This window comes from Anopheles funestus, chromosome 2RL (assembly GCF_943734845.2).
Source record: "Anopheles funestus chromosome 2RL, idAnoFuneDA-416_04, whole genome shotgun sequence".
Taxonomy (NCBI): Eukaryota; Metazoa; Arthropoda; class Insecta; order Diptera; family Culicidae; genus Anopheles; species Anopheles funestus.
The window spans coordinates 29,688,180-29,713,934 of record NC_064598.1 but is presented as its reverse complement, the minus strand read 5'-3'; the positions used below and the strand labels follow the sequence as shown (position 1 = coordinate 29,713,934).

Sequence of the window (25,755 nt, the reverse complement as noted above, 5' to 3'; positions counted from 1 at the left end):
AGTGATGAAACGCATTTTCATGAAACACGTTAAGTAGAACGCATACACCGTTCACCACGGTTTTGACTAAAGCACCTGTCCTATTGTTTTTCGTCCTCCATTCGCTCGTTGATGCAGACGGAATGTTTGGTGCGAATTGTGCACCAGCCCGAAACTGTTACAATCCATGTTTTTGTACGGTTGTGGAGCTGCAGCAACAACAGCATCCACGCGCCGATCATGTCCCTCCTCACGGTCAGCTCCTTTTACAGACGTGATTACCATTACGGTGAGGTTTTGCTCCTTCCGGGCCTGTGTCTATTTAGCTTTAAATTATGTAAATATCTTAGACAAACTCCCGCCAGGTAGGGAAGAAATGGAAGCGGGAGAAAATAAGAAAAAAAAAACATTAGCTCAGTAGCGCGAGCGCCATTGCGTGTCAACCACCGACAGTCTCGAGGCGTCCCATCATTCTGCTTGAGCGTAGATGCGTGCGCATCTTCCGGTTTGCTCGAGTCGAGTCGGGGCGGGAGGTTGGAATGTGCAAACAGCAGCATTGGCGTCTGTCGCCTATTGGCAGGTTCGCATTCATGCTGAGCCGGGCATGGATGGATAACTGCTTACCCTTCACATAACTGCACTTTTCTCGTGCATGGAGAGCAACACCGCATGAAAGGCGTGAAGGGAGGATTTTCGTGAGGAGGAATGAGGTTGATCATTTTCCCTTTTTCGTGTAGCGAAGTGGTAGGATGCAAAACGGACACAATCCACATATATATTGGGTACGATCAATCGGGAATGTATCACGATTGTAGGTGTATCTGTGATAAGGATTGTTTTCCAGTTACCTGTTCGGTGTTTTTGGAATCGATCCAATTGTAAGATCCTATTTTACGCTAATGATCTGTCTATGTAAGCATCGTGGAATTTACATACCTGCAAATGGAGAAGAGAAAAATAGCGTAACGATCAAAATAGGAAAATAAGTGGTAAAGTCTTATGAAAAAGAATAATTGAAGCACACGCATTTACGAAGTGACAGAGAGTTTGGGTATTTGAAGGAGCGCAAAAAAAAAGCGAAGGAAGCATTTTCATCAATCTCTCTTGCCCATCGAAACGATTTCAATCAAACCTGAACCAGTTTTCTCGGGCTTTGCAGAACGGCCGTTTGCGGATCTGCGCTGCTGATGAACAGGTTCTTCCACATTGGCTTCCTTCGGGTGTTGCTTCTTCTCACCCCACCGAAGGTGTACACACCGGGGCTATTATCAATCGGGCACCTAAGGTGCTCTTGCCATCGCATTAGATCGCGTTCGTCGTCTTCTGGTAAACGACATGCATTCATGGGGTACAGTGCGGTTTGAGGGAAGGAACCTGAGTCGCGGGTTGGGTAGAAAATACAACAAAAAAACAGGTTGGAATGTCTAAATCCCGCTCGTTGTTCTCAATTATCGGTATCGAGTTTTCCGGTTTCTTTTACTTATACTGCAGCTGCTTTGAGCTAGGGACAAAAAGGGACACAGCGCAGCATTTGTATCCCTTTTTTCCCATGGTAAAAAAAAACGTTGCGTTTGTGCGGTTTTCTATTCGGTGCAAGACTCAACCTTGGATCTGATGTCGTTGGGACAGATGGGCGCCATAGTCTTTGATTTAAATTGTCTTTATTTGGCTTCGGAACAAATTGTTCCACACTGTATTCCGGATGGGAGAAGTGTATTTGTGCATAATCACAAACAAACAAAACTATGAATAAAACACAGTGGCAACCATTGTGCAGAGTGTAAAGCGTTTGCAGAAATATCACAAAACCTTCGTAAGCCCTTTTTCGGTGAAGGTTTTGTATACACAGTAGTATGGATGGATAGCATTCAAATAATAAATGCAAATACGCAATCGTATTGGATGGTGAAACGAACGGGCTGGAACTCGGCGCTGGAAGACGAATAGTTTCCTGACCTGGTTCGCAACGAAGTCGCGCGTCATTACCGTGATACTTGCCGCCGAGAACACCCTGGACGGTATGTTGAGGTAACGATGCATGATGGCAGGATGTTTCATCCTCATGCACACAACACACAGATACATATATTACTGGAATGTAAGCATGTAAGCTGTGGTGAGATGGTACCAACAACGGGTTGCAAGGTGCATATCGGGGATTGGCTTTGTGCGTTCTGACTCTGAACTAATTGACCGGATGTACCCATGTGTACAAGGTGATGATACTATTTTTTTATACTTTATTTATAGCTCATAATCAGAGGTTTGATGTCAATGAACTACAGGGATTCCCTTGCAATGTGCTTACAAGAAGCTCAAACAGCTACGAATGCGTCACGATTGTAGTAAAACAAGTTTACAAACAATGTTCACAGTAGTGCAAGAATTTCTTTTTTTTTTCTTGGTTTCCCATTGAAACAGTTACCTGAATGACATTTTATACGCATAATGGTTCACTGTGTGTAAAGTATGGAAAGTGAAAAATTACTTATTCTGTGTGGTGAATTTACCATTTTCTCACCGAAATCACTAACCGGTACGGAACAGTGCCGCCGGAGCATCAAATTTCGCTCATCTTAGCGTGGCGAATTTTGCGCTATAATATATTTTATTTGCGTCCATTCATCTTCAGCATTACCATTTACAAAATGGATGTGCGTTTCACACGATTGCTGCTGGTGTACGCTTGTGATGTTTAAAATAAGTTCACACTTTCTCGCTTTTCTAATGCCAAAAAATATGCTGTTTTCCCGTCCAGTATTGTGCTGGAGAATTGTGTTGTGTTTTTTTGGGTAATTGTTCAAATTCCTCCATTAAACGGATGAAACAAAATGCGAATTGGTTCGCATCCCGTGCTAAGAAAAGGGTTTTAGTGCGATGAAAAGTGAAACTCAATGCATCAGAAAGGTGCCATCCGCGTGACCATGAAACCTTTTACACCCTTCCTGGCAATAGTTGCTTAGTGTTTTTTTTTCTTGTTTAATGATGGTTTGTAGTTTCTCATACATATTGTACGCCCAGTTTCCCAATTTTCCACATGCCCGCCCCCTTGTACAATTAGCTGCTTCAATGGTGGTATGGGAAATAATTTTTCACTTTTGACCACTGGACGGTGACCTACAAAGGGCAGAAATAGTTCCCTCCCTTTTCCGTTCCTTGTTTTAAGCTTTCTGCCTTGTAATCGATCGTAGCGGCAATTTTAATTAGTGTGTGTGGATCGGAACACACATTTTCAACTACCCCGGTTTTTTTTTTGCGAAATCGTTACACTAAATTCATTTTCCACGGTAACGTATTCGCTTTTGTGAAAAACCCTAGTTCCGCGGTCAGATGCTAGTTAACGCTTGTTAATCAATCAAGCTTGTCAAGTGTCAAACGAAGCAATGGATAGGGAATTTAGTGTAAATAGTGAAGAATTCCATGGTTCCTTCTTTCAGGGTTTCTAGCCTTCTGGTGGTGCTGACAAATTGCTAACTACCAATCAAGCGCTCATGAATAATTTATTACCCCTATCAACGGATTCATTTTGCGCAGTAACAGCAGCAGCGCATCTCAGCGGCTTTGCCCGATGCAAAGCAAGGAAGGATCATTTACAAGCGTCAAGAACGATCCATTATCTAAGTATGCTACTTTCAACCTTTGGTGGGGGACCGTGGAAGAAGATGTTGCTCAGCGTGGGGATGTGTCGCCACACAACGCAACAACAGCAGTCAACTGTGTTGATTTGAATGTCAAGAGCAGAAAGGGTTTTGCCGAACAATAAGAGCATAAATAAGCCCACACGCAAGCACAGACCAGCCGAACGGGACAAACGAACGAAACTCGTGCCTCGTTGTTCTTCCTTTTTTTTGTATGTACACTCTTAATGCTTGATCTGTGCCATTCTCGATTGTAAATCAAAGTGCCCTTCCCCAGGAAGGTGGAAGATGCGGTGAGAAATTAAAATGTGATCCATTTCACAATCACTAGAATCCCCACCGGTGGTCGGCAATGTCATTGCGGTGTGCGAATAATCCATGGCCGATGAATGAGTGTTTCGTATCAGGTGTATCGCAGCGATACTGAAGCGAATGGGTCGTTAGGTTGAAGCCATTGAAGCCATAGCAATGTGTCAATTTGATTGTCCGTTTGTGGTAGAGCTCAATAAAGCGTAAGCAAGATGCAATATTTATTTTTGCATTAAAATGTATCCTTTTTCAATGCAAGTCTACTCTTTAATAATTTGAACTTAAACCGTTCTTTGATGATTTCCAGCAACCTCGCACATTGTGACCGGTTTGGTGAAGAATACAAATAAATTCAGATTAAATATCCAACCCCCAAACATCCTGGATCTAGCCAAATGGGGTCAACAAATTTAATCTAAAGATAACACTCACGACACAACACTGGTGACAGGATGAAATTTGCATAAATATTTGCCCAATTTATGACTCACTCCGATCGCAAATCAACGATCCGTGCCTGGGAGAACGACAAACCACCATGCCAACCGGCTTGTTTTGACGGGAATCAGCTAAATAGGTCTTCGAAGCAGTTGGGTGAACACACACTAATGGGTTTCGGTTCCACCATCCGTCATCGAAAAACGATGACAACAGCTAAAACAAACTACCCTTTTTTATGTGTGAGAGAGTGTGCGAAATGTACCGTTATATAATCTTCTTAAGCACATCCCTTAGAGCAACCCTGTAACGTGCTAACGTCTGGTTAAGCTTATGTGACCGACATAAATCAATATTTGCTAGAGGTTTGTTTCTGCGTCACCTTTTTTTTTGGTTTTGGTTTGTTCTCTCACAACTTTCTTTCGGCTCTCGCACCCCTTTGGTCACCATTTTAACCTGATCCTCGTCCCTATATATTTCTCGTTTCCTTCGTGTTTGAATGTGTTGCGGTTTGTGGTGAGTGTCAAATTAGCCGTGCGTCACGTAAATCTTCGGCACCGATAATTCACCCATTCCGTTTAAGTGCAGGCCATCGTGTCTAACCTTTTTCCCTCGGCGAACAGGTTAAGCAACTGGAATAACATCATCGAAGCCGAGCCGGCGAGTAATTTGTCATTATGGTACTGCGTAGATAAGTGCCCACATAGGTCATGCTCGAGATGCTATTTACACCTTGTGAGATGTCTGGAAGGAAGGATTGACTTTTGACATTGACGCCGAACGAGATGCGCTCATCATATTACATATCCCAGCATGATCATCGTCCACAAACTAAGTGTTTTTTTTTTGTTATTTTAATTTCGAAGAGATAAATAAAACCTGATCATCTTTTGTATTTTGTGTGTGAAACTCATATGCATCGGTCACCCCCGAAAAAAAAGTGAACGATCCTCATCATCGTTCCTATTTCGGTCATCCACGAGAGGTTGGTGAATTCGAGAACGTGGAATTAACATCAGAATACCTGCGTTGGCATTTTGCATTCGAAAGTTGGCGTCATCCTCGTTACACGTTCGCACAGCTCTCATGCGGTCATTGGCCACAGATGGAAGACACTTATGGAGGGCTGTTGAAAATGGCGGTAGGGTACCAAACAAAAAAGTGATCATTCTCACAAGTGATTCACACCAGACGGTGATTCTATAGATTTTTTGCGTACATGCAAACGAAATCTTACCCTCGTCACCCATATGATTCCGAGGTGGGTGCGTTCTTGTAGTATTCGACTCGAAAAAAAACTCTCTTTCAACGAGTCCCAAACGCGGGATGGTTTCGTGGATGTGTGTTCCGCAAGTGGGTGTACCATTTCGCCGCTTGACCTTAATTTTGATCGAAATGTTTGTCTGGTTTGATCACTGGACCCTCGAGACCGACGATTGAGTCACGGTCACGAGAACGGTTTCGAGCAAAAGTGAAACAAGTTTCACCGGTTCTTTCACCGCTGGATTATTTGTTCGATTTCGCTTGGCTTAAGCACGGGAAGTTTTGCGCTCTAGGCGAAGCGCTGTGAAATAGCAACAGCAGGGGAAGGCAATATACCGCAACCGTGGGCTGTTCTTTGCTTTCGCTTAGCCTATTTCGCACCCGATGTGTAATACTTTTTTATAATAGAAAAAAGCTAAAAAAAAAGGGAATGAAACTGTTTCATGCATCACCCGCATTACAACGGGTGGAAAAATGGCAAAAAAGGGGGTGCTTACTATCGTTTTTCCATAGTTTTTCGCACATGGGGGAGAAAACAATTAACATGCGCCTGGCGCTCACGCGCTCTTGTCGCGTGTGCTCACGAAAACGTTTCCATCTTTAACATTCCATTATTTGCGCCTGTTCTGGAGGTTTGGTGAGGTGACTTCTTAGTCAGAAGCCAGTACCTAGAGACCTAATTTTTATGTATGCAAATTTTCAGAACCAGCAGACCCTAAACAGTTTGTTTTTATCCCCGTTTGGTTCCCGCCTGTTTTTTTTGTTGCTCTTCAACATCAGCACGCCTTTTGTGTCGAGTACGGTTGGATCATTGTTGGAAGCTTTTGCCAACACCAGCGTGATCAGCACGAATTTTCGATGGGTGTTGTACCAACGTGTATGGCGTGGAAATCCATCGGGAAAACAACGCAAACCACCGGTTACCGTTTAAACGGGGCGACGCTTCAAAACAAAGCACCAGTGACAAAATGTTCCCTTTTGTATGAAACTTTACAACATATTTTTAATGTGCAGAGAAAGTGTATAGAAGAGCATCAGACCGCGGGCAGTGCGGGATGAAAGATTTTACTTTTCCCGATGCGGTCATGAGTTGCACATTTCAACGCGTCTTGCAAAAGGTATTTAAAAGGGGGTGTCGATTTGTTTTTATTATAATCACCCTTTTAACTGATGAATGCACACACTCGACAAAACAGTGTTAGAAGAAGTCGTGAAATGAAAGAAGATTCTCTAACTACAGCATGATTGGCAGAAGAGAAAGGAGCCGCATAAGCCTCCGACAGACGACCCGAATCGTGTTGTCGTCTTGCTGGGGATGAGAGGCATGTGAGAAATTATTCGTTCCGTACGCTTCCGACCAAAAACAAAAAAAAAACTGGTTGGAAAACTGGTTGTGCAAAATGGTTGTGCAGAAGGAAAAAAAATACACGGCTTCCTTACTGGACCCCGGGAATGAACGTACACGAACGCTGCTAGTGGAATATTTATCGTATTGCGCCCGAAGAACAGTGGCCGGGGTGTCCTAACTTTTGTGCGACGAGAAAATGCGCGCATCCGTTAGGGCGGGATGGCCTTGCCTGTGGAGTGGCAGAAGAGGGAGGGGCGGGGAGGAAAAAACGGTAGAAGACGTACGGAAAAGACACTTTCCCCATTTCCGTTGGCAACGATCGGGTAAGGCAGCGCTGTTCGTTGTTGCAGCTGTATCGGGAAGTATCGGGTAGAATCGCGAATCCCCGTACACAATATGTGCCTTCAAACGGTTGTTTTCTCTTCTATTCCCTTTCCGTTCGATGCTGTTAACATATTTTCAAGACGACAAGGCGACCAGGCGACACCGACGGGGACTGTTCGGCATATAGGCAGTGGGATCTCCTTTGTATCTGGCGATTGATGAACGAACGGGAACGGGTCCACAGGTCCGAACCGATGAAAATGGAAGCCCTGGAATGCTTGCGCATTGCGCAGTCAGCCTCAAGGGAAGCTGCGAATGGTTCCTGGGGCGGACCATCGGAGGATACGGGCGGTAGGACGGTGGAGCACCGTCACAGCCATCGTTGACACTGTCCCCTGAAGGTCTTTTGCGCGGCCCTTTTTTTTCGCCGAACGGTGTCTTATTTGCACCACCAGCACCGGTGGCAGTGCAACACGTTTGGTGCACAGAAATGGCAAATGGTAAATATGGGTCATATGCAGCCCAGCGCCGCTAACAACACGAACGACGGTTTTTGACTGCGGGGAGTATCGAGGAGCGTTTTTTTTTCCTTTACGAGAGCCGCGTTCATTCAAAATAGAGACATTTACCCAACAGGATATATGGGGTTCAAATGGCAGTGAAATACGTTCGATTAGTGTGTTGAGTTGCTCGATGAAATCGTAATTCACCTCCAAGGGTGTCATTTCAGCAGACATTTACGATTTAAGGTGGAAGCAAATCGAAAGCGATGCAAAATGTGATCGCATCTAATCACAAATTACAAACCAAATAGCATTTACTTATTTCGATTGCCAATAATCTGCACACTAACACAGACAGAGCTAAGTATCATGTGTTGAAAGTTTTATTACGACTGTAGGGGTACATTTAGTGGAGTAATTCAAGAATATGACAGATACCCTGCTATGCTTTAAGCGCAAAATGACGATCCTTTAACATTTGAATATATCTGACCCAGATAATGGCATGATACACCTTATTTCGTAATTATTTAACGAACTAAATGAACCATGTTAGACGCGTTCGTTTTACCCTTCAAGCGTTTAATAGAGCGTTGGAGGCGGACGGAAAAAAACAAACCTTAACGTATAAAAAAGCGTCAAATTAAAAAAAAAATAACTGCATTTTATTGCTTGTATTGCTCACTTCCTACAAGTGGACTTAAAAAATCGCATCTTCCTCACGATGCGTGCGGCAAAATGGCTTAATTGAGTGAATTGTTTGTTCTTGAACCGCTTGTTCTTTGAAGCCATACCCTTTTTTTGCTTCATGTTCTGCTTCAAACTCTTTCTAACATTTCCACCCCCAACCAGCGGAGAACAACTTCCTGTACCGGATCACACATTCCCTTTGGCTGGAAGTTATTGCGAACAGCAGCAAAACCGTTTTTGGTGTGGAATAAAAACAACAGCATTTGCCAAGTTCCGCTTGGCAATGGAAGGTTTTGGAATTGGTGAGTTTGAGAAAGAAAAAACCTTCTAATGTTCGACCCAATCGAGTGTATTTGTGTGTGTGTGGTGTGCTAGTATTCGGTTTCTTTACATACGCCCATATTGTAAGAGATCCCGTAAATGAGGATTCCTTTCCGGTAGGTCTTGACGTGAGATCAGTTTTCCTAGTAGAACGAACAGCCGGTATGGGTTTTGGCGTTCTGCCAACAGAACCGAACCATCCATCCATCGGGGGAAAAGCTGAAAATCAGCGAACCGATGCGCGGCACCAGCCCGAAGCTTTGGCAGCAAATATCGTGTCTAGTCGGACGAGGCAATAAACGGTGCATTTCGCTTCGGATTTTCCGATTACCGTTTAGAAACGCTGCGTGAAGTGAGATAGTAATCACCTAATTAAGAAGTTTTTCCTCGATTTCGTTGACCTGATATGGGTTTGTTGGCTCGGTTTTTTTCCTAATATTTTCTGTTTTCGATTCTCATTTTTTCGTTCTGTTTCTTTTTTTGATGAACTGCGTGCAAAAAGCATAATTTTTATTTAATTTTGTTTTGTACCCTAAAGTGGTTTATGTGAACATTAGTACTAAAGTCATATCTACCAATGGATATAAACCAGTAAAATTCTATTGAAACGTGTGAATGCAGTTGTAACTGTAACGCTGTGGAAAGGATAATTGCCGCCCAAGGCTCGACAAGTTGCAAGCGTTGGACAGCTTGGCTGTTACAGAATGAGTACCAGGTAAATGCGTTTCGCACTCATCGTTGATTCATGCAGAATGCAAATCATCTGTGAATTATATGCCATTTTTCCGCCTTTTTCCCGTAGCACGGTTCTGTTTGCGATGCAGACAAGAAAAACCAGGTGGGCAAGATCGTTAGGTAGAATTTGAAATTAAAATCAGTGCTTTCGCGCACTACCGTGTGCAACCGTGTGCGTTGTGTCAGTGAGCTGTGCGGTAGGGTGATTGGAAAAATTGATTAGCAGCATAGCAGCTAATCATTAATCCTTTTTTTTCCCCGGGTAGGTTGTGCCAATTTGTATCTTCTTGTCGCGCTGCCGCTCGGCAGTAATTCAACTGTACCAGCTTGCGAACCGAACAGAGGATTCGATTCCAGCACCGAGCAAAAAAACAGGAAAAGCTCAAGAATGCTTTTCTGCATTTCAATGCGATCGCGTTAGATAATTATTTAACTGTTTATCACCAACTGAACGTGAGCGAACGTGAACGATTGAAACGGCAGTCAGATGTATGTGCATTGGGCAGTGAGAAATGACGAGATCGAGAGTCGCTTCTTCCCACAGCAGCACAGATCATCATTCCCGCGTGCGTGATCTACATTTCGAGCAGTTGCACGGAAGCTTCGGCCAGTCTCGAACGGTATCGACTATTATTAGCAGTAGGTTCTGAGAGACGAGAGGCTTCGATGCGGTGATGATTATGGTACATTCCAACACCAGCCTTCCCATCGTCCCCACCATTTCATCGTCTTCTTCATCATCATTCCCAGTAATTCCCCTTCCGGTTGGTATTCGGTTGTGCTTTCTGGTACGATTGTGCTACCGGAATAAATCACCCCACCGCGGATCTGGTAGCTTGAGCGCTTGTTGGCGATTCGCTTGGTTATGGTAGATTCATGGCCTACGAAAATAGGTTGTTCTATTCGTTTCACACCCGTTAATAAGGTGAAATAAAATACCTTCAATTGTATTCAAGACTCACACAAATACACGCATGCACTACAAGCAACATTCTTCCTGACCCAGTGACTTGGGACTAATCGATGCTTTGGAACGAAAGCAGAAGAAATCGAACATTTCTAGTTACATCATGCCGATGATGGGAATATATATAGTCACAAACGGTGGCAATGATCCACGCAGTATCTCTGGTGTGTGAGACACGTGGAAATGCAGTCATGAGGAACATTCAAAGATGTCCCAGAATAACTGGTACAAATGTAAATCATGGAAGTCATCGGAACCCAGTTCAGTGCCGTTTTCATTTCACTGACCATAATCAGTTCTCATATAACCGAATGAGTATTGTATTGCGTACAACGAACTTTCGGATCGTTGTGGTTAAATCCACCACTGCTCAGAACACTGCAGCACCTGGTAGCTAGTGAGCCTTTCGCTTAATCTTTTGCTTCGTTCTTTTCACTCTTTTTTACAAATGTACAGTGCGTTGATGCACTTAGCGTGTTCCGACATGGAAAAAAAATCCGAGCAAGTTGAGTAGAAAGAAGGAAAAACACATAAACGATCTCACAACTAGCCATAGCAAGAAAAGCGGATGAAGCTGTATGCATTCTGGACGTTTATTGTTTCATTTGCTGTCTTAATGTTTTCACCGAAAGGTGGTAGCAGCATTAAACAGTCGGCCGACCAAACCAACTCAACGGAAAACGGAAGCAGGAAGATCACTTATTCGTGTACCAGGTCTATAAACTAGCAATGCTTCAACGGCCCATGGCGTATGTAGATGTCTCACGCACGAAAGGAACTAACTGCCATCCGACTTTTACACTTGCCGTTGCGCAAAACTGCAGCATAGCACTTTGGTTGTACGTATTTTTTGCCTTACAATTTATTACATTACTCATCCTTTCGCAGAGTGTTTATTAAACATGTACGAAAGCATGGTAAGTTTTTATTTTGCTTTTGAATTTTTTTTATTTTCTTACCACGGAGATTTCCTCTGGAGATCGTTCCATCTCCATACATTCTATGATTGAGGTTCGTCGCTTGTTCGTTGAAGTCTTTTATACTTTCTTGTAGGTGATAGTTTTGACCGCTCGTTTTTGGACCGTGTTGAGACACATGTTGAAGCTTAACTCACTATAACTGGTTAATGGGTTTCTAAATTTACCGGACCACTTATCACACCAAACTGTGGGGTTTCTATCACGGCTACATTTGCTGTAGAACGCGACGCGTCAAAATAGTTCTATCCGAAGAAAAAAAAATCATGGCACCGCTGGCCAACAAACTGGAAGGCAAGCAAACAGAAGTAAAAATCTTCAACACGCCAGAACAGTGATGGTGGAAAAGTAAAACAGGTGAACTCAATTTGTGTTTAATTTTAAACCCCCCCACGCGCACCACATCCATCCTACCATCCTCTGGAACAAAATGGCAATGAAAGATTCAATGAGCCCAGTTGGCGGTGAAGGTGGGAATTTGAATTTGTTATTTCTAAAGGTGAATACATATCACGTGTGTATTTTTCTGTCTTTGCCGCTGTTCTAGTGCGTTAGCACTTATGTGGTTTGTTTTTCTTCGTGTTGCCCTGCGAGAGCTTCTTCATTATCCTACACTCATTGGATGGACCTTACGGAGCAATAGGGTACCGTCGATCGATTACCTTGCGCTTTGTTTGGTTTTTCATTTCCAATATTTTTTTGTCCGGAATGTTTGTTTACGATCACGAGCTTCGTGTTTGCGGAGCAACAGTGTTGCAAAGGTATTTTCTGCTTCGCGTCCATCGTATGCACTACGGTGTATAGTGGAGCTTCTCGGTAACAATCATCTAGAATAAACTGCTTCGGGTTACCGTTCGTTAAACTTAGAATGGTTGTTCGTTCACCGTGAAACTAGTTACGCAGTTCTGGGCCACTTGATCGCATTGATACGAGATATTGACATTATCGATCGAGCTTTGTTGCGGCTTGATTCTTGCACCACTGTTGCAATATAGTGCTAGGTAACGTTATCACTCAACAACCACACGCAACCGTTTCACTGAACTGATGAAGATGGATACATAGGTGGATGGATGAGACGTGTCAAGAACCATTCGAACCGGTCCATGTACAAACTATGCACGCAGTAAACTAGCCATGCGCGGTAGAAACCTGTTGTGTCTCGTTTTTATACCACCAGCATGGATGCGTTCTAGCGAAGACAAGGAAGCATCTTTTACTGTTATTTTGCCAGCTAAGCGAGATCTAGTTTTATACTGATTCTAGTCTTTCAGAACCTCAGGATGACGGTTATTTCACGCAAATTACAAATGTATCACACACTGCCCATGTTCAACTGCTGCTAATAAATTGTAGAATGAAATACAACACTAATGTATCTCATTTTACTGATAAAGTGCTTACATTGCATTTTGTTTTCCCATCATCATCCATCATCAGAATTTTCACAAGATTACAATTTCCAAAAAAAAATACTCAAATAGGATCAATTTAAATCATATCAAATAGTTTATTGACATACAATTGCTTTTTACGATGGAAAATATGGCAATCGTTGATTGGTAATTAAATGGAAATTGTCTTGATATTGAATCTTTTCTTCTTCTTCTTGCAATCGTCTGTATTTATTTTTTCAATGTTGAAAGCAAAATTTCATCATTTCTATCATATAAGCACAATTTTTCTAGTTTTGTTAATAGCATAATAATTCTTTTAATTGAATATTTCAGAATTTTCCTAAAGAGCAGTTTTTTGTGACTGATTTTTTTTTATTTTCAAATAAGTTGAACATGCCTGGGAAACTCAGCATGTCTTTTCCCGTAGAGTTGGCATTCGCCAAAAAATTCACGATATATTTTTCGCCAATGATCAGCACTATTCCATTCGATGGCCCTACACTATCTCATGGATCTTAATTATGCGCTAGAGTTGTAACCGATAGTTACTCATCGTCTGCTCAAGCCGTTGTTCGTCTGTTCGGTGTAAATTTTCAAACTAGCAAAAAGCTTGGAAAAGCACACATCTGACAGACGAACATGGTAACCATGTGCAGCAAAAGGTTTCCACCAATCTCCTATCCACACGCTAATGAACCTTTGATTCGTTCACGAAGCAATCGATATTGCCGCTACCACCACACCCAACAGCAACGAAACAATCGTACAACTTCAATCGTTGCGATAGTTGCGCAAAATCATTTCGTTTCCCGTTTTTCTCCAAACGGTATGCGTGTGTGTTCATATATATATATATACATATATGTTTGCTGAGGTCAAAAATCTTTACCAAATCTTACCTTTTTTGTTGCCTTCGTTTTGTATCGTTCGCTTGTATCGAGTCGATTCGCTTTGCACGTGCACACACTATAGTATCAAACACACAGTTCGGAATTGCGGCAGATCTGGGTAGATTTTTTTTAAGGAGATTTTTTTTCTTCCGTAAAATGAAATATGTTTTCACTTCCCAACACACGTTGACGTAGGCAGCAGAATGAAGGTGGTAAACGGACACTGTGCGCTCACACTCAGACACTTGTTCTGGGTTAGAATTCTCCTTTTTGTATGCTACGTGTGTATGCTGGCTCAGATGAGTAGCAAATTGTTTGCAGATGCAGATGGAACGAATTTCCCAAATCCAACAACGATGCAGGAAGTTGAACTGACGGAATGCGAGTAATTTTCACTAACAGTATTCTGAGTCGATCGGTTCGCTTTCCACGGTCAAATCACTTGGCCAATTTTCATTCACTGAACAGAGCCTTAACGAGCTGAATAGAATCGTACGGACGGGGTCGGGGGAATCGGTTTATTAAACTTGAACTACACTTTGCAGATCACCAGATCGGAAGGAAAGTGTCTAGCCCGTTTGCTGGGTAGCTGTAGAACTGTCAGCACACAACAACCCACACCGAGCAAAGGCGACAAGTCAATAGCAAAAAAGGTTTGCTACTGAAGAGGTCCAAGTCGGCACTTGGAGCTGGATTGACGAACGGGTTTTTCCTATACGTCCTCGGCCGCTTAGGGGAGACTTTTCTGAAATGATCTTGACCGTACGAAGGTCGTCACTTAACTAAAGAGCATTGGTTGGTCGTGGGTTGTTATATAAGTTTTTTTCCTCCCGGTAGCAGCGCGGAAGAGTAATCTTCTTCGGGACGCGCGTACCCGTTCGGGTGCGTGGATCGCGCGATCTTCGTTTTGCGGTCCATTCTTCGGATGAGTTTCTCGCGGCCCGGGCGCGATCGTGCACTGCTCTCCCGGGAGCGTACCACCGATGCTGCAGCATTGCATAATGAAGATCAACCGCATGATCTTGGCATAGACTCCCGTGCAGAGAGCGAAACATCGAGTCCCCCGAGACTCCGACCGAGACCGAGACCTCGACGCGAAGAGACAACCTTGATCGTGAAAAACTGCGCTCCGGAGCGGACGAGCTCGGGTGAAGCTCGTAGCTGGTTCGGCTTGGCCCAGATCGAGTAGGAAGTTCAACGAACGACGCGGAAGCGAAAGAAAGCTCCAAAACGGATCGGAAAAGAGGCTACCGCAAGATGCTTTTCGTGCAGTTGTGAAGAATGGAGCTCTAAGGCCGGAGAAAATGCCTCTGAAAGCTCCCCAATTCTCTGAGCAGGAAAAGTCTGTCCGAATGCTCCCGCTCTCTACACGCATTTATTTCACCGTTCCCTGTGCCATTCTCGCTCATTCATCATGGATTCTATTTTGTGTGCTGATGTTTCTACGCGACTGCTTTCACTGAGTGACGGACAATGAGAGTCTTAGTCCAGTTCGATATAGTGCCTTTTAGAAGCCATGTAGTGTTTGAATGAGCTTAAGCTTTATTCTTCCCCGAGGAAGAGAGAGATTGTATGGGGGAGTATTTGACACGAAAAGCGCAAATAAGAGCGAAAAAAAACCATATTCAGCACATTGCACAAATCATCCTCTGAATGCAATTGGGGAGGTTAAATGCAACTATTTGAACTTCCTGACGCCAACACGTTGCACCATCTGGATGCAATCGCTGACTCTAGAAAAATGAAAAAATGGTCAAGTTATCTGAGCCCCGGACAATGAGCCGGACAATGATCAAGGGTTTCTCTACTCTTGCCACTTGTTATCGTGTGACACCGATCAATTTTGGACAGAAATGACCTAAAATTCTGACACATTCCATGCGACTGACCTATCACCGACCCGCAAAAACGCATTGTATTCGCACTCTCGGGTAAATCTTTTGTTCGTTGACTGTGACTTTAAACGGCATGCTGCAATTTGACACCGAACAGTAAAGTGAACCATCCCAAAAAGAAAACCCAAAACAAAAAAATGATCCACCGGTACCGCTACGATTCGCGTTCTTTATTTGCGAACTGGCACTTTATTATTCGTTCTTATCAGAAAAGAAACATTTCATGGCACGCTGTACAAAATTGACCTTTTTTTTCTCTTCAATTTTTACCATCGCTAGCACCATTGCTTTCATTTAATTTTTTCTGCCGATCAAGCGCTCAGTCGCGTTTTTTTTCTTTCCTGATAAAACACATTAAATATGCCGACCAAATTGCATGAGCATGAGCTTGTAGGTACTCTAGGGGCACTGGCACAATTTTAAGCAGTATAAAGGATCATAAATCAGAGTAAATTTCCCAACGACTGAAATATTAAGCAACAAATTCTTCCCGCTTGTGCTGTGAGCCATTGTTGATAGCGATTTTTCTTTATGTGTGTGTGTGCGAGAAAATTTTCCCTATGCTTTATAGATATAATAATAGACTTGTGTGACAGGGAAATGCTAATTGGTGGTTTGCTGCAAATGGAAATAGTTTGCTTTACATATAGCCAATCAAACCTGTTCTTGGGTTGTGGTTTTTCCTTTGCATGTGTAGATTTTTTGGGAAAACGATACAACGGAATGGATGTTAATTTTAGTAGGTTACACGTAATGTTTTTCATTCGTTTATGATTTATGTACATTATATTTCGATTTGGATTCCTGATATTATTTTAATCTATAAAATTGATACAATTCATTGTTAAACTCTGTGCGAGTATAATATCAATTAAAAATTAGACATATTTATTTATTATTTTCATCGCAAAGGCTGTTCTTCCGTATTGTCCAAAAATGCGGGAATATATTAATATAAAATGTTTCAATAATGTTTCGATAGAGAAGGTTTTAAAAAATCGCAATGTAACTTGGAACAAAACAATGAGTTTTATAAATGAATCTCTCCCCAGGTTCTGTTTTACCATTCATAATGAGTTCATTATACTAACAAAGTATATAACACAGTCAGAACACAGGCACTCGAATCGGTTTTCTTATCGACTACCGATGCTCGTATACGATCGTTTGCCCGAAAGCATTTCGATCGGTTGCTCGATAGTAATCGATATGATTCCAATCGAGAATGAAAGAACTCGTTGCTGTTTACGTGATGTGTATAACCTCATCCAACTATATCAGCGCTTCATGATTTCATTTACCGAACCGCACCGAATGCACTTTCCGTAATGCCATTAATGAAAGCATGGTGCATCAATGCTTCCAACTGTATCGCAACACACAGGTATCGACCAAGCATCATAAGACCCACCACGAGGCAAACGCCGGTGCGTGCTGAATCTCGATCACTTCCATGCGGTTTCCATGCGGCTTCCATGCGGCTGCTGGATTGTGATCGCAGCGCCTGCGATCAATCATTCTTGATCGCATGTTACCAGTAATAGCACGATCTGCGGCATTCTTTTTTTTCCTGTTCCATTTTTTTACATTCAGCAGACCCGCAGAACAGTGCGAGAAAAATGGTTTGTTTTGGTTTGGTTGAAGAATTTAATGAAGTTGCTTCGCTACGGGATTGATATTTACTGTTGCCACTGCTGCTTCTGTTACTACGTTGTACGTAAAGTCCATATTAAACAAACCACAGCAACACCAGCAGCAGGGACAGAAGGGTTGGTCGATGCAGCGGGTAGATGAGCGTCACGAGCTACAAAAAACTCGGCAATACACTTGATAAGGAGAAAATGCATTGCAAATACAACTCCAGACATTCTCACTATCTATCGGCATATCGACTTGGTACGGAATTCTGAATATGGATTCTGCTACCAAAGGGCATGGTTTCACGATCTAAATGGGCTTCACGATCCATGGAAAATGGTGCGGAGATGAGTTTATTAGAATGATTGCGCTTTCGTCGGTGTTGATGATTCACAAGATTACCGGTGCCCGGTGTTAGCGATAGAAACTTAGCAAAAAAAACATTGACCAACCCGTCAAAAAGGACGGGAAATGAATTTACGAAGCAGCAAAAGTGTATTGGAAGGAGCAGCAAACCATACTATTAGAAACTGCGGCAGTACGGCAGTGTAAGGTTGTTGAAGAATCATCACGCCCAGTTACTACCCTTTGCAGTGTGCACAGTATATAATAGAAATGGAATCTATTTCACCGAGTTCAATAACATCGCACCGTGGTGAAGGTGGGTTTTGTTGGGTTGTCTGCTAAAGGGGGGAGGAAAGCCCTTTTTGAAATGGCCGGCAAAATTGTTCCACAAAACAGTGAAGACAGTGTGAGCTTTCAGCGGGCTGTTCATCTAGAGTTGGCCATTAAGTCATGCACGAAATCGTCCATGGACACGGGCATGGTAACATCAGTAGCACAAGTGAACGAACGAGAACCATGGTGTAACCGGGCGTCAGGTTAGTGTTCCGCGATCCGGTAGTGTTTGTTTACGATCATTTCGCGATAGGCTAATAACAGGCGGCAGATCGTCGGCTGATCCGCCGAAGATGGATGGGGCCCCCCCCAATACTGGTGATCGTGCCCCGTAGGGGAATCGCTAGCAAATCGATCGAATTCTACCGCCATCAGGCACTTGCGTACGCGACGGCAAAGGCCTCCACCGGATATGACCGGAAAGTTAGTTAGCGAATCTAATTGCCACCGGTGGGCTACCAGGGAGAAGCTATGGAAAGTTGGTGGTGTAATGTATTTTCGTGCACATAAACCATAAACGGTTCGCTTTGGCTTTGAAGAGTGAAGATAGCTGCGTTCTTGCATTTACATCGCCTTCGATGCAATCAACACTCATGCCGATCCATCTTGTGTTGGGTGTGGAAAGGTGCCCGGTTCGTAGGCAGCTAGTGAACTACCCCGCCCAAGGTGGTTGGAGGTAGTCACCGATTGGTCAACCGGATCTTATTTATTGATATTCGGAAGATGGTCGAAACCGTTGGTTTACCGATAATGATAGGGTTCTAATGTTCCAATCTGGTCTACCAAAGGGCCCGGGAAACTCGCTTCCTTGTTCCATTGGCCTAGCTTATCTGGTTCCCTTCCTTTCCCCTATCATCCTCTGGCGATTGTCGCCCATTTACAATCGTCCATTTTACATCGGATCACCTTTCGCCGGTTCGTGTGACGTTGCTATTTATCGATCAGCGACAGAAGCACTGTTCCGTGGTTGCTAACGGTGGTTAGCAGCGACTCTGCTACTTCTTCTAAGTGGCCCTAAAGCGAAACCTTTCCGCTCGCTTCACCCGCCAGGAGCGCAATGTGTGTGCGCGCGCGCAATAAATCAAATCCGCGGAAAAATACTAATTTATTATTTTATAGCAACTAAATCATGCCCGGGTATCAAGCTTGAAGCTCCCATGCATCTTTCCGTATATCATCCATTTTCTGTCTCTTTCTTTCTTTCTCTCTGTCTCGCTTATTCAAGCGAGCAAAAAAAACATAAAGCATCTCATAGCTTCGCGGTTCGAATATTGCTACGGTACTGCTTCATGATACCCTTGGATCCATCCAACGAGACCATAAATCCTGTTGCGGCATCCCCCCCCCCCCTGGTCATCCAGTCGGCAGTATGTTGAGGGTGCTAAAGTGGTCACCCTTTTCGCCCGGATGGGTTCGATCAATCCTTGCACACCTGAAGACAGCTCTTTTCGGACGCCGTGATTGAGACGTAATTCAATCCGTACTGTTCGCGAGCGGCTGATCGTTGGCACGCTTTGGTTCGCGCGCGAGAGCGACACGTCCAGTGAAGGGTGTTATGATAATTAGACCTAGTACCCTAGTACCACAAGACGTTAATGCTTAGCGTTTTGAAGAGTGTTTCTTGACGCATCGGTTACGCGTTTTTTTTTGTTACTTCAAATGTTTGCTTCGGAAGCATGGGGTTAAGTGAATATTGCAAATTCAAGCATCCACCATCAAGAGCACTCAGCTGGGGCCATCTTCCTTTTAACGATACGTAGGGTCGCACTTGTAAAGCAATTGCAAATGTTGCTACTTTGTAATACGCGTCTGCATAACTGTACGAAAGCAAAGGTATGCTGTCGTTAGGTTTCGCTCAATGGCTGTGTGAAGATGATGGTACCGGAATGGCAACATTTTGATAGGTTTGTGTTTTAGTAGGGCAAAGTTGATGGGCTCTCGGTTGGCCCAGTACATTCATACGTTACTCGATGCAATGTGGATCAGCTGTAGGTTATGGTTTGCAGCTAACAGCACAGTGTTGTGAAGTGTATGTTGTGGGTATGTTTGTTTTAGCACTATATCTATCGACCCATAACTCAGGCATTAAGTTTAACCACATTTTCCCTGCTCCGTTAGAGCACTGCTCCTCGAAACGCACATAAATCATCACAAGTCACACGACAGGGTTATCGCGTACGAAACAATGACAGAGTTGCATTGTTGTGCTGATTTTATGTTATGTTTTGTTTTACACCAACGCACCCTATCTATGATATGAGTGTGTTCATATCAAATTAATGAAGATAATTTATGGTATTTTAAACCATAAACTATTACACCTCGTGGTTAAAGGCCTTCATTCATAAATATTTCTAATGTCTTATAGTATTAACTTGTGTTATAGTATGTCTTGTGTTTAACTAACAGGGGATTTAAAGGCATGTTAAAGCGAATTACATATGTTTGTGCAAAACATGTGTTGGTTCTAAAATTTTGAATAAATTTATTTCTTTATATTGTTTTGATGAAATTTCATTATGTTCTTTCATTGTTTTCGTAAACTCGTTTTGATGTTGTTTTCTTTCCAAACCATTCGCCTCACCGGCTTCTTGCGTACTCTCGGTGAAAGATGCGTGAAAGCGTTAATGCGTCGTTTGAAATGTTTCAACCCCCTTACAACTGTTCCTCCCGCGTAGATTGAGCATTTTTTTTTCACTATTTCCGCAAACAAAACCCTTTTTCTGCCATCGACGCATATCAATTGCAAAATCCTGAATTGGTGCGAAAGTTCCTTTCTCCGATACATTCCGGGTCTCTCTCTCTCTCTCCTCTTTTGGGTTACGGGCTTCAACTGTGCTCTGTCCATTAATCCGATTTCCATCAAATCATATTAAACTAATCGGCTAACAATTCCTGAAAATAGAGAACCAACGTCGTTGCAAAGCTACTTCTTCCGCTCGCTTCTCTCGCCTGTAAACCAATCCTTGTCCGATTGTGATGTGAACATTCGCGCATTGGAAAGCTAGTGCGCGCACATTCGATAACGAGAAAGACGCGCGTCGGCAACACGATAAAGATTTGTTGTGCATGGTATGCATTGAAAAAAAGGTGCGCGCGAATGCGTTTCCCCCCGTCCGCCCGGTCAGGAAAAGTGCAGAGGGTTGTGCGGTTGGTTCCGAAAATATATTCCCACAGCGTGGAGAACCGATCGTTCGAAACTATCGATCGTTCGATCTGCTTTCCTTCTGCTGGACTCCCTAGGTTGTGGAACCGTGGGCGGGTGGGAGAAAAACTGCGTTGATTGTTACTATCAATCAATCGATCGTCGATGTCGTCGGTCGCGTTACTACCGGGGCAGTTAAGAGTTGGGAGGTAACTAGCTCGCCGAACTAAGTTAGATGACTGCCGATAGGAAGCCCAACACGGGGCCGAATGTCTTTCCAGCGGTAGAGAGAGAGGGGGAGAGCGAGATTTTCCGCGGGTAAGAGGCTCCCGGTGGGAGTTTTGTTGATGCCGAAGTAGGAAATTCAATTCATCGAATGCAGTGGACTGCGGGTTCGTCGCTTGTTTCTCATCGAAATTGATCGTTCGAAATGAAAACTAGGCTGGCTGCTTTGGTTCCTGTTGATCTCCAATCCGATGCACGCTTCGCAATGTACGGTTTGATACGCGCGCAACCGTTGGTGGGTGACATTACTACAGTCAAACTGCTAACTGGCTTTCCTTCTTCGGTTTCATCGCCGTACAATCGAAATGTTTTCCAATTGATCAAAACGATGGGAATCCGGCAGCGGCAGCAATCGATGATGATTTTCTTGGTCACAGATCAACCGTTAAAAACTACAACAAGCCAAATTAGTTGAGCTTCGATGTGTGCTTGGTCCGTATTGCAGTTGTGTGAGGAAACGTCTAGCGGCAGGGTGCAGGTGTTGATATCTAATCGTTAGCATTAAAGGGATTTTATTGTGCGTGCTTGCATCCAAAATTAACTCCCTTTCTTCTAAAGGTTAATATAATGATCAACAGTTACTAACCTGAATATCAATTATCCCAACGATGTAAGAAAATTTATTTCTACACTCTGCAAACGATCGTCCCTAGTGCATCTTTCCAATTCTTTTCCTTTCATTAGGAAATATACACACGTTTCGAAATGTTAAAAACTACGCCCTTTTATTGAACCGCTCAAGCGGTATTCGGCTTATGGTGGAACTTAATTTCCGGTTCTCCTACCACACTGCCGCGCACCGCGCGTCGTTCATCATTTGGCGTTTCTATATTATTATCATATACCGAAATCCACACAACCACCCTCGCCAATGAAAAATGGTGTTTGTTTCGGCGTCGAGTAAATACTCACACGAACCGCGCCGTCCAACAAGGGCGAAGGGCTCATTAAGGGTGACCCACTTCTTTCACTGTCTTGCATGCACTGAACAGCCATAATGCCGTTGTTGACGGATGGTCAATAAAAATCGGTTGCAGGTTTTTAATTTTATTTTTTTCATTTTCAAAGTAAACATTAACCGGTAGCAGTTTAGGGAAATGAAAGTACATAAAACAGTGTCGGGGGAAATTTTATTATTAAACATGTATTTGTATCTTCAACTTTCATAATTATTGTTACTTTTCATGTTGTTTCACACAGTATCACTAAGTCTTAATTTTAATGCTTTTTCGTTTCGATCCTTGTGCCTCCACTCGATGAACTAGAGTTATCATTTTCCGATAGATTCATCCTCAATTTATTACTTAACCGCCAACGGTTTCTGGCAGCGGCTGGAAAAAAAATTGAATCCCTTGATCAATAGAAAATTGAAGCCTTCTGTAGAAATATGCACTACCACAGTAGCCATTTGAATATCCATTCTAAGCTCATAGTAACGGAACTGAGTAGGAAAAAGAAATTACTGCAATAGTTGCAGTTTCGGCTTAATCATAATCCATTCGACGCGCGATATGCACAATCGGTTTTGCATTCTTTCTTGCGCACCGGTCATCTATTCGAAGCTCTAGGCCAACCCAATGGGACAAATAATCGTCCCGTACCGTCACTTAACGTCCAATGGCGCAATAATTTGACTAATACTCATCATTGTGCAAACGATGGCAAATGCGGAAGAATTCTGCAGCCGGAAGATCAAACCCCGGTAGAAGTCGCTCGAGAAGATGCGGCTGTTCCCGAGGGAAGGTTTCAACCATTTGCCACCCGGCTTGTGTCCGATTACCGACACGCGCGGTACAACGGAACAGCAGCGACACTTTTCCCGACATTCTTTGGCTGCCTTTTGGTGGTGCATCCTACTATCCGCCGGACCGAGGCAACCACCAGTGATGACCTCGGCTGTGTATCGGGCAGGTACCGTTTTTTCTCCCGTCACCAACATACGATCGCGGAAAAACGATCATAAATAAAATGACAATCTTGTCCCGTTCCTCCATCCCTTCCTTCCTCACCATTTTCCCGTATGATTGGGTGCTGTTACTCTCCTTAGTCCTGCTACGTTTGGGAACCAGGTGGATGAGTAGTGTTACGACTGTTCAATCGGACTCTTCCCATACCGGTAAGCATATGCTGCCGTTGTTGTCGTCGTCGTCGTTCATTGCATTTTCAAACAGTATGCAACCGATTGTACCCCCATCCTTCCCGAACGGAGGGAAACCTTCTCCACAATGTGTAACCACGGGCAGGCGAGCCTTAGCAACGGTTTGGTGTCGGTTTGTGTGCCGCCTTATGCACTTATGATTGAGCTTTTGTGTGCCGTTTTCCAATCCGGGTGTTGTCCGTCAGTGGAAGATTCTGCTTTGCGAAACAAAGCTTAGTTAACAGCTGTGATCGTAGGGCCCGTTGTGTGCTACCACTGCGGCAATGTACAGACGTTTCTATGGGCAGCAATGCGCCCAACGGTATGGTGCACGAAGTAGATAAAATGAATAATGTACACCTTTCGCTGTACGACGATGTGCGGCAGCATCACTTCCGGAAGGAGCACAAATCCGCCACCTATCGGGGTTTTTTTTTTGTGCAAAGGAGCGGCTCCTAGATACGATTACAATTCGGTGCTCCATCGAACATTATTTATCATGCGCCAGCATTGATCCCCGCTTCCCATACATTCCAGTTTCTTGAAACGTACCGTCTGCAAAAGGCTCGTGAAACACCTATCTCGTACTACTATACTTTTCTTTTTTTTTTGCCCGCAAAGTGGGCGCTAAAAACCCAAAGGGAACACTCTGTTTTGTGTGTATAGTTGTGCGGTAGAATTACCGCATCCTGAGCCGGTCACTGATGCTAATGATGAGATATAAACACCAGCATCAGGGCGGCACTGTTTGCTTATCGACGCGAACGACTCGATGTCGCGCACTGTTAAATCTCACTGGCAGAGAGTGCAAAATATGATCTGCATCAATGCGGCAGAGTATCATTATAGTGTTTATAATGAACCCATTTTAGGTACCTTAGAGCGTGCCAGTTAGTAAGACAGCACCTTCTGCACCTAATCGTGAGGACTGACCCGACCGCGACTATATGTTAGCAGATAGCCGTACATTTCATGTCATTTTTTGGCCAAGCGGAACAGTCAGCTCATCATAACTGGGTCAAATCTGGCTCAAATCTCCCTCGTGGCATGGCATTTGGCGAGAACGTCCGATCGGTTGACCGATCACCGTAGCGTAAATTTCTCCTTCTGTGAAAATTAATCCTTCTCCGTTCGAGGAGGTGTTTAGTGTCAGCACGCTTTAGGGATGCCATTCGGATGCTATCTAATCGAAACTTTCATCGCCGCATAGCTTGTTTAGTCGCGGTTTTTTGCAGATAGAGAAGGAAGCAAATTATAAGGAACGATTTAAATTCGATACACCCCGCTTCCTGGACTAGTTTGTTTTAGGGTACGGTGCCGAAACGATGTGACCGTGTGCTGAATTTATGGATTTATCGTTTTGCAAATATGTACCCCGGCTGTATACATCGTTCACCTTTATCCTTTACGCACGCGGAACAATTCATGGGGTGAGTTTATCACCGCTTCACGCATTACTTTCGGTTTTTATTCTTCTGGTGCTAAATTTTTAATACCACAACTCGGCCCGGAACGAACTCCAAGCCAAGCAGTTCAGAATCTAGTTCAACCAAATTAATGACCAATAAGAGTGACAAGGATTTCGGACATCTAAAGCAGGTCTTCCTGGACATTTCCCAAAAAAAAACCAGGTTACCAGTGAGGCTGCTGTGGCTGTTCACAGCGCGGTCAATAGTGCAGTGGATCATCGAAACGTCGCAAGCACCGCATCACGACAACACACAGTTGTGATGTTGATTAATGCCATTAAAACGAATGGCAACAACCGGCGATCGTGGGTAGCAAAAGTGAGTCGACCTGCTAAAGTGTGTCAGTTTAGCGAGCACTTAATGTTAGCGAGTACAGCGACATGTGTCACCGGTTTCGATATTGACGGTGTAGAAAAATGTGTGCCGGTTAACCTAGCACGCCAGCCAGCCATTTTGTACCCTGGTGTGTTTAATCGTCGCGTAAATTTGACCAAATCGCGGGCCCTGAAGTGAAGTTAGCTTTTTGGGGTTTTGTCGTTACCACTCTGTACTTCCCTTGGTTTGATAATTTTACACCACGAAAGTTTCCAGCAGGCGCTCCACCAGGGGTTAAGAAATGATGGACTCGAACATTTGGAGCAAAGCCCTCCCTACACGTTTGCGCGGAGTCATTGGGCCATATTTTCACTCGCATGATTTCACTCTCTTCAATATCATTTGACTGTTGAA

At 43.6% G+C, this 25,755-nt stretch overlaps 2 protein-coding genes across 2 annotated transcripts in view; one reads left to right on the top strand and one right to left on the bottom strand.

The window, feature by feature from the left end:
- LOC125765780 (uncharacterized) overlaps nt 1–19,319 on the bottom strand; it is a 91,644-nt gene extending 72,325 nt beyond the window's left edge. Inside the window, exon 1 of the mRNA XM_049431248.1 lies at nt 13,789–19,319. The gene's annotated coding sequence lies outside the window, so the exon portion shown is untranslated. The remainder of the gene's footprint in view (nt 1–13,788) is intronic.
- The window catches only part of LOC125765793 (autophagy-related protein 16-1), a 229,858-nt gene that overhangs the window by 76,379 nt on the left and 127,724 nt on the right, over nt 1–25,755 (top strand). The window lies entirely within an intron of this gene.